We start from the raw sequence: 16,275 nt of genomic DNA, 5'->3' as shown, positions 1-16,275 counted from the left end.
AGAACATTATTCGTGTAAAGTGAGAATTAAAGATTCAGACAGTTGATACTGTATTTATTGATAAATCCTCAGCCGCTCACAAGTGTAAAAGCACACCAATATTCTCTTTATTTTTTCCCTCTTGCACTGTCATCTGTTTGTAAAGGAGAATTTCTGCTTGCAAACCAAGCATTACAGTCAGCCTATTAGCACAAAGTCCTGTCAGTCATCTGTTTAACCTGCCTTAGAGAAACAAGAGAAGCAGACCTTAAGAGAACTTTCTACCTTAGAGAACTTTCTCCTCTTGTTCTTCTCCACAATGTTGAAATTCCCCTGCCCTCTTATTTTCTGGTCAGAGGTTAAACTGCCGACCTTTCACCTGTTACTCATGGAGTTTTTTTTGTGTGCAAAAGATTTCACAGTCTGCTTCTGCCTGGATTAGCTCCTCTTCATGAACAAAGGGAAACTCTTTGTACCAGCAGCTTGGCCAAGGAGCCTGCTCGTCAAGGGAAGCTGCTCCTACTTAACATTCACAATGATCGCATTGTGAATTCCCTGTAAGTCCTACATCTCTGCGTCTAGACTTTTACCCAGCTAGACAGCCATAGGAGAAAATCCTGTGAGGCACTCAAGTGAAAGGAAACCAAAGCAGCCTGCTGTGAAACTGATGAAGATGTCAGTTTCCTGGACAGAAAAAAAAACTTTCTATTGTTCAACACACTTGCAGAAACAAATGTTCAAGAATCAAAAGCAATAGTTGTGATTTTATTTATGGACCAGTCAGAAAGTTTTTCGACAATACCAGTTCGTCCCCACCTCTCAAGTAACAACCAATGAAAATGGCCAAGATATGCTAATCATTAGTACCACAATTTTTCCTGTTCTTCCTCCCTGAAATGTACAAAGGGACGTCTAGAGTTTGCAAGGTGAAGAATTAAAATTGACAGCTTGTACATTTTTATTGCCCCACCTCCCTTCCGCTTCACAAGTTGCACAAATTTAAATGAACACTTACAGTACCAAGTTCAAAATGTTAAATCTGAAGCTTGGCTCCATGAGAAAAATACAAAAATACTGCAGCGCTATAAACTGATGGTTTTATAAACATATTAAAGTGACCAGAGAATGATAACCAACAACATATACCAGTGAAATTAGAGGTCGTAAAAGAAATGAAATGCTTACACATTTAAATGTTTACCCTATAATGTATGATTTTAGTGAAGGTGCCTTAAATTACTTGGAAGACAATAAAGATATCAGAACAAAATTGATCAAAGAAACAAAGTATTCTAGGCTTAAAAAGTACACAGTCTTTCTTGACAGAAAAGTAAATTCATTTAGATTAATGTTACTGGAAATTTCCCAAAGTATGATATTGGTTTTCTTCACTAATTAACAAGAAATTTCTTTATCCATTAGAAAGAATCAGTGGAAAATTTCACACACTATTTAAAAATTATTCCTCAATGTAGGCAAACACCACAGTGAATGATTTGCTATGTGACAGCTTTATCAAAAGAACAATCCAATTTCTTCCACTCGTCTACGCTGCTTCCCTGAAATATATTCTCCTCCAAATGATTATACATTTTCCCTATCTATCAGGGCTTTATTGAATCTGCATTCACTACTCCAGCAGACAGTACGCTCCAAACCATAACCAACAGGACAGCCTGTCACCGTCTGTATTCTCCCCCACAAGTACCTTAAACATGATATTGCAAATAAAAATGTGGCAGACATTATTACCAATAGCTATCCATTTATACTCACTGCAGAGAAGGGAAATAGCACAAATCACCCAAGGAGAGCAGAAAAAGAATGAAGAACAACAAAACTAAAGCAAAATAGTGAAAAAAGAAGCAAGGGCATACAGACGTGACAAATCCTCAGATCTTCTGATTTGAATTGCTGTATATTGAAGAAAATAAGTGAAAATCCTTAATGACTCAAGGAAAGAGGGCACTGAAATAACTACAGATGAAAGCCTAACATACAAAGGGAAGGGCAAAATCATGCTCCGTAATAGCTGAAAGTTCCAATAGGCAGTAAGGCCCATCCAAGCTTCACCATTCAACATATCTTCAACAGTTATATTTGCATACCACAACACAAAGTTTGAAATACACTGGCAGTCCTATTCCAGTAAAACCTAGTAGATACCACCTCCTGGTCTACATCACATCTAGTGGCAGAGCTCAGGTTATGCTAAGTTAAGGGTATGAATCCACTTCATTTGAATGTGGTCACCAACTGGATGGATGAAGAAGGTACTAGACACAAAATGTTGGAGGAACTCAGCTGGCAAACAGTCAACATTTCAGGCCAAACCTTCATCGCGAATGGAAAGGGAGGGGAGAAGTCAGAGTAAGAAGGTGGGGCGGGAGGGGAGGAAGACGTACAAGGTGGTAGGTGATAGGTGAAATGGGGAGAGGGGAGTGGGTAAAGCAAAGAGCTGAGAAGTTGATAGGTGAAAAGATAAAAAGGGCTGGAGAAGGGGGAATCTGATAGGAGATGACGGAAAATAATGGAAGAAAGGGAAGGGGGAGGAGAACCAGAGGGAGGCGATGGGCAGGTAAGGAGATAAGGTGAGAGAGGGAAACAGGAATGGGGATTTGTGTGGGAGAGTGGGGGGGGGGGGGGTGTCAAGGCTTGCGATTTGGATTTCCAGTATCTGCAGATTTTCTAATAGATGAAGATGTTTTTAGAATTAATATTAATGTTTCACTAACTTGCCTCATATAATGTGATTAGTAAAATTAATATAATGTGATTTATTAAAATTAAACACTTTAAATACCTTTGATTATCAGGCATTTAAAATCAATAGATTAAACATACTGAAAAACAATGCCCCTGTTGGTTAATGGAGCAGAGTGGGTCTCTTTTCCATCACCTTAGGCCTGTTTGCCATTCACGGATTATTCAACCTGTTGCAACAAGCACAGTAATGAATTCTCGATTTCAAGTGGGTCAAAGGGTTACAAAAGATTAGTACAGTATTAGGAATTGCATGCAGAACCAACACAAGAGGGGTGCTGCATCAGAATAATCCAACTTAATAGGTGGGAGAGCAATTGTAATGAAAGAAAATGCAATACTGTCCATGTGAATACAAGATAGAAATTCTTCAAGCAGCAAAAAAAAACTAGAATAATTAAAAGTTCAAAGTCATTTATGTATCTATACATACAGATAATTAAAATAACATGAAAGAAGTACAGAATATAAAAATAAAGGCTGATGGAATGCTGGACCTTTTGCCCAGAAGTCTAGGATATACAAGGTTATAAACCTTGCTGCAGATACAAAGCCCCAGAGGACGGTGAGCTGCCCTGCGTCCTGCATTATTATATTCATACATCAAAAACTAAACAGAATGCCAACTAATCTCCAAGATTAAACCATAACGAGAGATTGGACAATATATAAATTAAAGAGAGAGATAAAGAAAAACTATTTTTATGGATTAAGGACTCTAGGACTAAATGGATTACACAGTGAATCGGGCATTTTAGGAATGAAATTGGGGTTCACTTCTAAACAACAGAAACGTGGAGATCTCTTCCTACAACAGCAATCATTGCATTTAAATCCTGTGATATATTAAGTTTTTGTAGATAATGAATTAAAGAATATGGGAAGCTGGAATTTGAATTTGGATCACAAATCAGGCAAAACCTCATTACGTGGTTTGAGTGACTAAGTATGTATGTAGCCTGTCCCTGTTTCCAACAACTTTTTACCTCTGAGTAATGCAACCCTTCTGTCTATGGACTACATAATGGCAATCCACTTTCCTTGCAAACAACCCAGTGTATCTCTTCTGAAGCTAATAAGTGCTCCATTTGGCCCAAACTAGTATTTTATCTAAGTTCAACATAATCTCTCTCTTTGTCCACTGTTCAGAAAATCTAAGAAGTAAAAGTAATATTCAAAGGCTATCCTGTCAACATGGCTATCTTATATCTTCCAAAAGTATTTTTTACAACATTGTACAAAGAAAATCCAGACGGAATCTTGCTCATTATTGTTAACACCAATGAGCTTTCAGTTAATATTGACAATACCTGAGCAGTGTTTGTGTCTCCAAACACCATTTCACCATGAAAACATGTAGACCAGGGTATAATTGTTACTGTCAAGGCAAATTCCTGCAGTTCATAATGAGAATGTCATTTCAGAGTCAAATGGCAATCATTTCAAAAAGAAAAGGGGACAATATCGTGATAGCCTTGGGATGACAAAACGCAAACAGCAACAAATGGTAGACAGAAGAAATAAAAATCCAAACAATGCATGAGTTCAGTGAGTTTCCAAATCAAGGAAGAACTGGAAAAATTATTGTAGCCTCATGTCAGAAAGTTTATAAACAAGGATCTGTCACAGTGAAAACCAAGTTAATCAGAAAAGAGCTTTCCAAAGCACTTTTCCATGTCAAAAAAACATAATAGTCATTTCAAGGCGATGATCCCAATATGGAGAATGGTATTCAATATAGTTACATGATGGATACTATGACATTGTTTTACAGAACTTATTCACCTGAAAAAGAAAACATCCAAATTTCCATTGATACCTTCTTTAAGCTTCATTCATTGATCAGCTAGTTAAAGTCACATGCAGACCTCTTATCAATATGGAAACTCCAAGCCCAGATTCATCTGCATCACCCTTGCCAAAGACCAGTGCCATTCACCTTTCCTGTACAAAATATTGTCCCAGGAGCAGCAACGGAAAGTATTTTTCCTTTACATTCTTGCAAAACAACTTCTAACTTCATTCCAAGAAACAGCAGACTAGGTCTTATCTCAATGCATAAATTTGCACAATATTATAACCCATTCTTATTCCAACCTAACATGAACACAGATAGATTTTGCCAGAGATGTTAAACATCAGATGGGAGGGTAGTTCTTCATTAATAAGCACTAATGCCAAATACTGCATTCACTACCCAGTGTTCTGTCTCTGGCGAGGTGCAGAATGTTCAATACAGAACTGCCTGACCAGTCTCGCTCATTACCTGACTTGAAACTTTAACTGAATAAAGTTATCAGATATTCGGCAGCATAGATCAACATGAAATGTTCTTTTCTCTGTGTAAAGATTTATATTAATTCACATCAGAGGTTAGAAAATGCAAACATGAGTATCCATTGCACAGCATCGTTTATTTCATTTTCACACCATTAAATGAGTGCTGTAGCGATGTACTACATACAGAGCTAAAGACGACACGCAGTCGGTAAGCCGTTTCGAGACTAGTTTATTCTAACTTCGCAGTGCTGGCATTTAATCCCTAGCGCCCGCCCTCTCCGGGCGGAAATGACGTCAGAGGTGCATTACCAAAGTCTCTCCCCACGCGCTGGCTATTTGTGAGCCGGTTCGCCTGCACAGAAAGTGGGTCGCCACATAACCCCTCCCCCCAGAACCAGCGATACACCCCCCAATGTCCACAGTCTGGATCAGCCTCTGTTTGGGAGGTGTGCCTCTGCGCCACGGTGCCTGAACCTCGACCGGCTGCGCCAAGTCCACATGGGCCGGTTTGAGTTGGTCCACCGTGAAAACCTCCTCTTTCCCTCCAATTTCCAGAATGTACGTGGACCCGTTGTTGTTGATCACCTTGAACGGCCCCTCGTACGGCCGCTGTAGCGGTGCCCGGTGTCCGCCCCTTCGTACAAACACAAACTTACAGTCCTGCAGGTCTTTGGGTACATGGGTCGGGGTCCGTCTGTGCTGTGAAGTCGGCACGGGGGCCAGGTTGCCGAGCTTTTCACGTAGTCTGTCCAGGACTGCTGCGGGTTCTTCCTCTTGCCCCCTTGGGGCTGGTATGAACTCTCCTGGGACGGCCAGGGGTGCACCGTACACCAACTCAGCCGACAAGGTGTGCAGATCCTCTTTGGGCGCTGTGCGACTTCCAAGCAGGACCCAAGGAAGCTTGTCCACCCAGTTAGGTCCTCTCAGGCGGGCCATGAGAGCTGACTTCAACTGACGGTGGAAGCGTTCCACTAGACCGTTCGACTGTGGGTGGTAGGCAGTAGTGTGGCGTAGCTGCGTTCCCAACGGGCTGGCCACAGCCAACCACAGGCTAGAGGTGAACTGGGTGCCTCTGTCAGAGGTAATGTGGGCCGGTTTCCTGAAACATGCTACCCAGGTTGCAATCAGTGCTCGGGCGCAGGAATCGGCAGATGTGTCGGTGAGCAGGACCGCCTCTGGCCACCTTGTGAACCGGTCTACCATAGTTAGGAGGTACTGCGCTCCTCGGGACACTGGTAGGGGGCCCACAATATCCACATGAATGTGGTCGAACCTCCGGTGGGTGGGTTCGAACTGCTGCGGCGAGGCTTTAGTGTGCCGCTGTACCTTGGCTGTTTGGCACTGCGCGCACGTTCTGGCCCATTCACTGACCTGCTTGCAAAGTCCGTGCCACGCGAACTTGCTGGAGACCAGCCGGACGGTTGTCCTGATAGATGGGTGCGCCAATCCGTGTATTGAGTCGAAAACTCGCCACCTCCAAGCTGCCGGGACGATGGGGCGAGGTTGGCTGGTAGCCACGTCGCACAGGAGGGTCCTCTTACCTGGGCCTACAAGAAAGTCCTGCAGCTGCAAACCCGAGACTGCGGTCCTGTAGCTGGGCATCTCGTCGTCTGCCTGCTGCACCTCCGCCAGTGCTGCATAGTCCACCCCCAGGGACAGGGCCTGGACAGCTGGTCTGGAGAGTGCGTCCGCCACGACGTTGTCCTTTCCCGAGACATGCTGGATGTCCGTCGTGTACTCGGATATGTAGGACAGATGTCGCTGCTGGCGAGCCGACCAGGGATCAAACACCTTCGTAAACGCGAAGGTCAACAGTTTGTGGTCCGGGAATGCGGTGAACGGCCTGCCTTCTAAGAAGTACCTGAAATGCCGGATTGCCAGATACAATGCCAACAGCTCCCGGTCGAAAGCACTGTACTTGAGATTGGGTGGTCGTAGGTGCTTGCTGAAGAATGCCAGGAGTTGCCAGCGCCCCTCGATGAGCTGCTCCAGCACCCCACCAACTGCTGTGTCGGATGCGTCCACCGTGAGGGCGGTCGGAACGTCCGTTCTGGGGTGCACCAGCATCGCGGCATCTGCCAAGGCTTCCTTGGCTTTAACGAAAGCGGCCGCGGCCTCCTCGTCCCAAGTAATGTCCTTGCCTTTACCCGACATCAGGGTGTACAAAGGGCGCATGATACGGGCTGCTGAAGGGAGGAAACGGTGGTAGAAGTTCACCATACCAACGAACTCCTGCAGGCCTTTGACCGTGTTGGGCTGGGCAAAGTGGCGGATCGCGTCTACCTTGGCAGCCAGAGGTGTTGCCCCGTCTTTGGTAATCCTGTGGCCCAGGAAGTCGATGGTATCGAGACCGAACTGGCATTTGGCCGGGTTGATCGTGAGGCCGAAATCACTCAGGTGGGAGAAGAGCTGGCGGAGGTGGGACAGATGCTCCTGGCGACTACTGCTGGCTATAAGGATGTCGTCCAAATAAATGAACACAAAGTCAAGTTCGCGTCCCACCGCATCCATTAGCCGCTGGAACGTCTGTGCGGCATTCTTCAAGCCGAACGGCATTCGGAGGAACTCGAACAAGCCGAACGGGGTGATGAGTGCTGTTTTGGGGATGTCTTCAGGGTGCACCGGGATTTGATTGTATCCCCGGATGAGGTCTACTTTGGAAAAGATTCTTGCCCCGTGCAGGTTTGCTGCAAAGTCCTGTATGTGCGGCACGGGGTAGCGGTCTGGAGTTGTAGCCTCGTTCAGTCTGCGGTAGTCGCCGCATGGTCTCCAGCCCCCTGTCGCTTTGGGCACCATGTGCAGGGGGGTAGGCCCATGGGCTGTCGGACCTCCGTACGATCCCCAATTCCTCCATCCTCTTGAACTCCTCCTTCGCCAGGCGGAGCTTTTTCGGGGGGAGCCTTCGTGCGCGGGCATGGAGGGGTGGTCCCTGGGTTGGAACATGGTGCTGTACCCCGTGTCTGGGCATGGCTGCCATGAACTGTGGTGCCAGAATCGATGGAAAGTCCGCCAGCGAATTTGTTGTCCGACAGCGTGATGGAGTCCAGGTGTGGGGCCGGCAACTTGGCTTCACCCAGGGAGAAAGTCTGGAAAGTCTCGGCATGTACCAGTCTTTTCCCTTGCAAGTCGACCAGCAGGCTGGGAGCTCACAAGAAGTCCGCCCCCAGGAGTGGTTGGGCCACGGCGGCCAATGTGAAGTCCCACGTGCACCAGTTGGCGCCGAACTGCAGCGGCACTGTGCGGGTGCCGTAGGTCTGTATCGTGCTGCCATTTGCGGCCCTCAGGGTGGGTCCTGGCTTCCTGTTGCGTGTGTCGTACCCCGTCGGGGGCAAAATGCTGATTTCCGCTCCGGTGTCGACCAAGAAGCGGCGTCCCGACTGTTTGTCCCAGACATACAAGAGGCTGTCCTGGTGGCCAGCCGCCATAGTCATTAGCGGCAGCTGGCCATTGCAGGGCGGGCGACAACGGCGGGCTTCTGTGCCCCACTGCTGGTGGTAGAAACACCACTGTTCACTGTCCTCCTCACTCCTGCCTCTGTGTTGTGTGCGCCCCCCTGCCGGGCCTGGTCTGGTCCGCTGTTGGGCGCGTAGCCTGGTAATCTGACCAACAGATGCCACACTCTCCCTCTTGGCTTTCCACAGCACGTCTGCCCGGGCCGCCACCTTCCAGGGGTCACTGAAATCTGCATCGGCCAGCAGCAGATGTATGTCCTCGGGCAGCAGCTCTAGGAACGCCTGCTCAAACATGAGGCAGGGCTTGTATCCGTCAGCCAGGGCCAGCATCTCCTTCATCAATGCTGATGGCAGCCTGTCTCCCAAACCATTCAGGTGAAGCAGGCGGGCACCTCGCTCACGCCGTGAGAGGCCAAAAGTCCCAATGAGCAGCACTTTGAATGCTTCATGTTTGCCTTCTTCCAGGGGAGACTGTATGAAATCCGCAACCTGGGCAGCCGTCTCTTGGTCAAGGGCACTCACCACGTGGTAGTAACGCGTGGAATCAGAGGATATCTGCCGAATCTGGAACTGGGCTTCTGCTTGGCTAAACCACACGCGTGGTCGCAGCGTCCAGAAAGTCGGCAGTTTTAGCGAAACTGCATGAACAGATGAAGAGTCCGTCATCTTTGGTCCAAATCCCGTTTGGACCGTCGAGGTCACCAATGTAGCGATATGCTACACACCACGCTGAAATAACGACACGCAGTCGGTAAGTCGTTTCGAGACTAGTTTATTCAAATTTCGCGGCGCTGGCATTTAATCCCTAGCGCCCGCCCTCTCCGGGTGGAAATGACATCAGAGGTGCATTACCAAAGTCTCTCCCCACGCGCTGGCTATTTGTGAGCCGGTTCGCCTGCGCAGAAAGTGGGTCGCCGCAATGCATCTAATCTCATCTGAATTCTAACCCAGGTACTGGCCTCAACTATCTGAATTCATTATCAGTGAACATATTAGTGCATCAAAAGATAGCTTTTGTGAACTTTGCTCAAACCAGCCCTTGAAGAAAAAAACTTGCGGACAAAGGCTTTCCAGGTTCAATATAACATTCAATATAAGATTAAATATATTCAGTTTCTCAATCCACTGTTTATGTACATGAAAAATTATTTTTGTGCTTTCTTCTTTACTGTTCATAGGCAGTGAGCAGTTGTTTATTGGCAGGTATTTATAAAACTGTACTTAGATTTACAAGGGCCCTTGGCTCTAGTTACATTCTGTAAACTCCAAGTTTGTACATTAATATGCTGCAGGATAACTGTAATCTGTTCTGTATTTGAATGCTACAAAAATGTGAAGCTAATGACGATTTTTTGCAAAATTACTGAACAAATATTAACCTCCAAATAAAATTCCTATTTCCTATCAATCATAAAATCATATCTCAAGTTAAAAATTTGGAATATTCTCATTAGGAGACTTTTCATGGAAAGATCCCTGCGGTCAGAATTTTAAAAAAGTAAGTCAAATGAAACTCCCTGCTATTTTTATGCCACATTTTGATTTGCTACTTGATATTCAACTCTCCACAATGTAGTTCTTTTTTATCACAATCACAAAATTTTTCAATCCACTTACTTATCACAACGTGCGAACTAAAAAGTTCACATGAGAACATAACATGAATGCCATCACCTTAAAATGAAATGCAGTGGACTCCAGTCAATTGGGACACACTGGAACCAGTATATTTTGGCCCAAATCAGAAGCTGTCTCAATCAGCTGAAGTTTCATGCAAATGTATTAAAAAAAGGCAAACTGCCATTCAACTGAGTAAGGATTTGTGCATTTAAATGAAATGCAGAACAGATTAGAACATTACCAATACCTCTAAAGTATTATAAAAATGTGTTTGTCCTAATAGTTATCAATGGAATTCATCTGCCCATAAATAAACAAAATTAGCATAGACACCAAGTGCAGATAATGAACTAATTTCATGCAATGCTTTAGACAACTGCATCCTCCAAACCTTAATTTTTTTTGTAATATTCAAGACAACTTCAAATTCATTGCAGTTCTTAACTTGCTGAAGCAGTGAAATCATTTCATTTTCATTCCCGGCTGTTTCTGGCATCTCTAAGCCAGAAACTGTGGTCAGCAAAACAGTTCCAAATTGTTTTACTGCTTATTTCTCACCAACTATTAATGATAAAAATCACTGTTGTTTGAACACAAATACATGTAACTGATGCTATTTTAAAACTGATTGCTCTAAGCATGGTATAATTCTAACAGCTATACAAGTGCAAACATATTACTGTATGGTTCTATTTCATAGTGAGCTGCAGAAATACAAACCCAGTACAGTATAGTTATCTTTCATCAGAGCCTTTTACTTGTTTATTCCAACTACATGAGCATCCTAACAGAACCACATTGTGACACAACTCCAAGCATGTCTAACTTGAAGGAAATTGTATAATGCCTATATAAAATCTGAAGTCCGGTATGCAACCAGCCTCAAGTGAGATCAAAGGTGTCTCACTGCAGATCACAGATAGTAAGGACTATAAACAAAATGGGGAAATCATTTTCCAAGTTCGGGTCTGCACAGGCAAAATCTGCATTACCAACATGATACAAACAGAAAAATAACTTATACTATTTACTGCAAGATGAATTATACAAATTGGACATGTTCTGAATGTACCTTGAATCTGCATGCACTGAATATCTCATAAATTTTCAAGCTTCAATTCATTTAGGAGACAAAAAGCTCCATGTTAGTGTGTTGAACTGTCAAAGTCAGCGTATGTTAAACCAAAAGGTATTTTCAGTTTCAGAGACAACAAATTTTGTTGTCCTGACTGATAAACACTTTTGCTATGACCTTTACCCAATTATTTACCACTCAGCCTATTGCAAAGCAATGATAGATTACACCAGTTTGATTTATTAGATGTTCCAAAGGGCATCCATTTACTGGTTTCAAAAGAGCTGGGGCCCCTTACTTTATTGTTCAATTCAAAGCAAATGCTTCTTCAAATCTTGAAGAGTTGGTATATTTTCCACTGTGATTGATTACTTCCGATCACTGGAGATAGGCACAAATTTAAGATAATCAGAAACAGAATTTCAAGTGAAGAGAGGGAGCTGGGAGTGGGTTGTTGGAATGTATGCAGAATAATAAAATGTGGCCTTGGCCTCAAATCATGGTTGAAACAGGCCATGAACATACATTGGAAATGCTAAGAGTAGCGAGATTATATTTGTTGAATTGTACACAAAATTACATAAGCATCTAGAACAAATGAAGTCACAAATACTTTATCCTCAAAGTCAAATAACTGGGGATATTTTCACAACCTTGTTCATAGAGGTGCCTTACCAACCATATGACAACCAGGAATAGAGACCCTGTGTCTGATATTGAGAAAATAATTCGTAATAATCTGCCACAGTCTACAATCATTGCCAGTCATGAAAATTATCCAAATTATCTATTCTATCCTTTCTTTTAGAGTTCTGTCAATCATATTTGGCTCCCAGAGAAATTGGCTACAAGGTGGACTAAAAAGAGGCACTTTCATAGCTGATTTTTCACTTCCAAGATGATAATTTTGGACTAAAGCACATTTTTTAAAAGCTGCCACAGTGAAGAAAACTATAAATCAGAACACAAAACATTTCAAGGCTGTGCTATAAAGCAAATGTATTCATTAGATTTCTAAAACATAAAGCCTAGTATAAAAGAAAGATTAAACCTAAACATGTTTTTTCATCAATATGGCTGTCAACTTGCAAGCCATCAGGATCTGAATGCAAAAAGTTAGAGATGAGTAGTATTCCCTCATCAATCATCAACATATACAAGGTCAGATTAACTTAGACACTTGCTGGTTAACTAACAAAACTCACACTAACCATGTTAAGTGTAGTGGGCTCTGGACTTCTGCACACAGGCTGTCATCCTTGGAAATCAATGGCTTTCTGATTGAGTTGGAAGGCTACATTTGTCAATTTACCTCATTGGCCTGAGCTTGATAAGATTCATGATTATCATCCTGGCCAAATGACTAAATATTACTGGGTATTGATTCGGAGGTAAAGTGGATGCTAAAATAGTGATGAATATGTTACAGATGTTCTAATATCTTTGAACGCAAGAAGCACTTAAAAAGCAGTAAAACGGTGCCAAAACTTTGTTTCTGGTGACAGGCCTTAGTCAACTGTCAAAGCTTTCACGGCAGTTTTGGGAACAGTCTCTCCTCGGGGAACTGCCAGAACTCCAGTGCTATTGTAGTCCTGAATGCTTTGAACTAGGAATATTAGCACTGTGCATCATGACCAGGTAAGGGCCATGTGATGAGAGATGTGGTGTAACAACTCTGGACTGGGAGTACAGATGAAACAACATCTGGCTCTATAATTTGTATAGGGAACCAGAAATTAAGATTGCCTGTGCCCCTACTCATGGCATTTTATCAAATAATTAGGCAAACATTATTACATAATCTTTCAAACTGATTTCATAAGGGATTACAGAATTGGTTTTAGAGGTAAAAGCAACACAAGCATTTTAAAATTATTTTGCTTAAGTTTTATTTAGATGCTTCTGGATCTCTAATTAATTATGCAAAAACAATAATGATTTAAATTATTAATTTTACTTTTAATTTTTTTGCTATTCCTGAATGTCAAAGAAAACACTTAAACACAGTGAAATAATGTGCATTTTCTTCCAGTTTTTAGTTTAGCAAGTTGCCCCAAAAGATTTTACAGAAAAACCAATACTTGGTTAAGAGTATGAATTTTACGGAAGGTCAAGATCAAGTGTGGGAGGGGGAGGTTTATGGCTAAACTTGACTGCTGAAGGGTCAGGCAGCAATAGTGTTGAAAAGCATAGCAATGATCCCTTCAAACCCTCATTCAACTAAACTTGGATGAACAGGAACAAGGAGTTGAAACAGCTGAGTTGGAGAAGCTTCTAGCTGTTGCAAGAAATGAGTCATTATGGTTGATAATCTTGAAAACTTTATCCATTGGAGATCAATCTCAGTCAACAAAGATAAAGTGACACTCTAATGGCTATACTTCAATAAGAGTTTGAGGAGATGTTGTATGTCACCACAGGTTGTAGCAAATTACTCCCGATGTACCATGAGCAGCATTCTCACTGAGTGCATCACCACTTGATATGGAGGCTCCAATGCACGGGATCGAAAGAGGCTGCAGAGAGTTGTAGACTCAGCCATGACCATCATTGGCTCAATCCTCCCCACCATTAGGACATCTTCAAAAGGAGGTGCCTCAAGGCGGCAATATCAGTCATTAAGGACCCTCATCAGCGAGAACTTGCCCTCTTCCCGTTACAACCATCAAGGAGAAGGTACAGGAGCTTGAAGGCCCAAAATCAACAACTTAGAAATACCTTCTTCCCCTCCAGCACTAGATTTCTGAATGGTCCACAGACACTATTACTCATCATTATTTATCTTGCTCTATTCATTTATTTTTGTAACTTAAAGCAATTTTTAAGTCTTGTGTTGAACGGCTGCCACAAAACAACAGATTTCTTGACATATGTCAGTGACAATAAACCTGATTCTGGAACAACTAGGAGAATAATTTGTAGTACATATTTCCTTCATACTCTGATAGACATGCAAATGGAAAATTTCCAATCAGGAACTGCAAGAAAGGTGAGCATGGATTTGTCACATCCTTGAGGATACAGGAAGTGGGAAAGTGGTTGGAAAAGGACTGATATTAAGACAAAATTAAGGAATTGAGGACGGTTGTCTTTTACTTTCAGAGGTTGAGAGTTGAAAGTGGAGACAAAGGGGAGAATTTACAAAGGTTTTCCTCGCTGGAGAAGAGATGAAGAGTAGTCAAGATTCAGGTTTTCATATTGTGCAAAATGTAGATGATAGCACAGTGAAGACTCTTCAGAGTGGAATTTAAGAGTGCGCAATGTTTTGTTTATTTATTTGTTTTTCATGAACGGGATATGACTGGTCTATCCAGCATCCATTGTTCATTCCCAATGGTCCTGGAGATGGTGATGGTGAGCACTTAAACTGCTGTAGTCCTTTCAGAGAAGGCACTTTCACAATGCTTTTGGGATGAGAGCTGCAGTGTTCAGACCCACCATCAAAGAAGGACCAATGATATATTTCCAAACCAGGATGGTATGTGTCATGGAAATGGTGTGTTTTCATACACCGCTAATTCTGACCTCTTGGTGGTGGATGTTACATGCTTGGAGATGCTATCAGAGATAACAGGTTACAGCAATATAGTTTGTCAGTAGTACTAGATATATGACAGCCACTGTGCTCTACATGTGAGGAAATTAATGGTTAAGGTGGTAGATCGAGTATCAGTCAAGCTTGTTCAGTGTTGAAGCTGCAATCATTTAGTGAAGAATGTTCCATCATGCTCCTAACTTAAGCCTCACAGACAGCAGAAAGGTGCTGGAAAGTAAGGAGGCCAGTAAGCTGACGCAGGATACCAGTCTGATTTTATATCTACAGTTTTTATTTAGCAGGTCTGGTTGACTTTCTGATCAATGGCGACACCAAGAATGTGGAAGAGTTGGTGAAGGTGGTGCCACTGAATTCAAAGTGCTACTAGTTAAAGTATTATCTGGAACTTGTAAAGCACAACTTTTACAGTACGTGGTGTTAATCAGCACAAATGTAGAAACAGGTTTAAAATAACCAGTCCTTGAGTAATATTAGATTAGGACCATGCTAGGGAATTGTGGATATGTGGAATAATATTTTGTGTTAATTTGAAGATTTGTTTGAGATGGTTGGTAAAGAAAATTGCTAAACTTATCTTTATCTTATCAGCTTGGAAGACTGAACTGAGGAGGGTGAGAATCCAAATATTTGAAATAGCAATAGCAGCTTTGATGATGGCTGGCATAGATAAGACCATAAAATATAGGAGCATTCAGCCAATCGAGTCAGCTCCACCAATCCATCGTGGCTAATTTATTATCCCTCTCAACCCATTCTCCTGCCTTATTCCTAAACCTTTTAAATATACCCAATGATTTGGCCTCCACAGCTATCTGTAGCAATGAATTCCAAAGATTCACTACTCTCTGGCTAAAGAAATTCCTCCTCATCTCAATTCTAAACGGACGTCCCTCTATTCTGGTCCTAGACTCCCCCACGAGAGGAAACATCGTCTCCACATCCACTCCATCTAGGCCTTTCAATTTTTGATAGGTTTCAATGAGATCCCTCCTTACTCTTCTTAATTTCAGCAAGCGCAGGTGCAGCAGCATCAAACCAATATGTTAACCCTTTCAGCTAAGAATCATTCTCGCAAACTTCCTCTGAACCCTCTCCAATGTCAATACATAGAACATAGAATAGTACAGCACAGTACAGGCACTTCGGCCCACAATGTTGTGCCGACCCTTAAACCTGCCTCTCATATAAACCCCCCCCCACCTTCAATTCCTCCATATACCTGTCTAGTAGTCAAATTTCACTAGCGTATCTGCCTCCACCACTGACTCAGGCAGATATATCTTATGCAAGGCTCTCAGTACCAGTAACTGTGGTGTTAACTGTTCAGGCTAACAAAATGGCTTCTCTGTAATGTTATTTCATGCTGTAATAGGTTTCTGTGTTTGGAATGTCTGGGTTATGACTGCAGATGGGGTGGGGGGGGAACTAACCAATGGAGAATTGCTATGTTATCCTGTATGTGTAAGCTGAGCTGGAGTTTGTGGTCTTTTTTGGGAGGCGAGAGAGGACAGACGTGTGAGGAGCACACAGCGGTTCCAGGGAAGCAGACA

General features: G+C 43.0%; 1 protein-coding gene across 2 annotated transcripts in view; it reads right to left on the bottom strand.

Annotated features, from left to right (window-relative positions):
* dennd1b (DENN/MADD domain containing 1B) overlaps positions 1-16,275 on the bottom strand; it is a 328,593-nt gene that overhangs the window by 267,653 nt on the left and 44,665 nt on the right. The window lies entirely within an intron of this gene.

The sequence above is a fragment of the Hemitrygon akajei genome, chromosome 12 (genome assembly GCF_048418815.1).
Source record: "Hemitrygon akajei chromosome 12, sHemAka1.3, whole genome shotgun sequence".
Classification (NCBI taxonomy): domain Eukaryota; kingdom Metazoa; phylum Chordata; class Chondrichthyes; order Myliobatiformes; family Dasyatidae; genus Hemitrygon; species Hemitrygon akajei.
The sequence above is the reverse complement of the archived record's forward strand: the minus strand, read 5'-3'. Positions and strand labels throughout refer to the sequence as shown.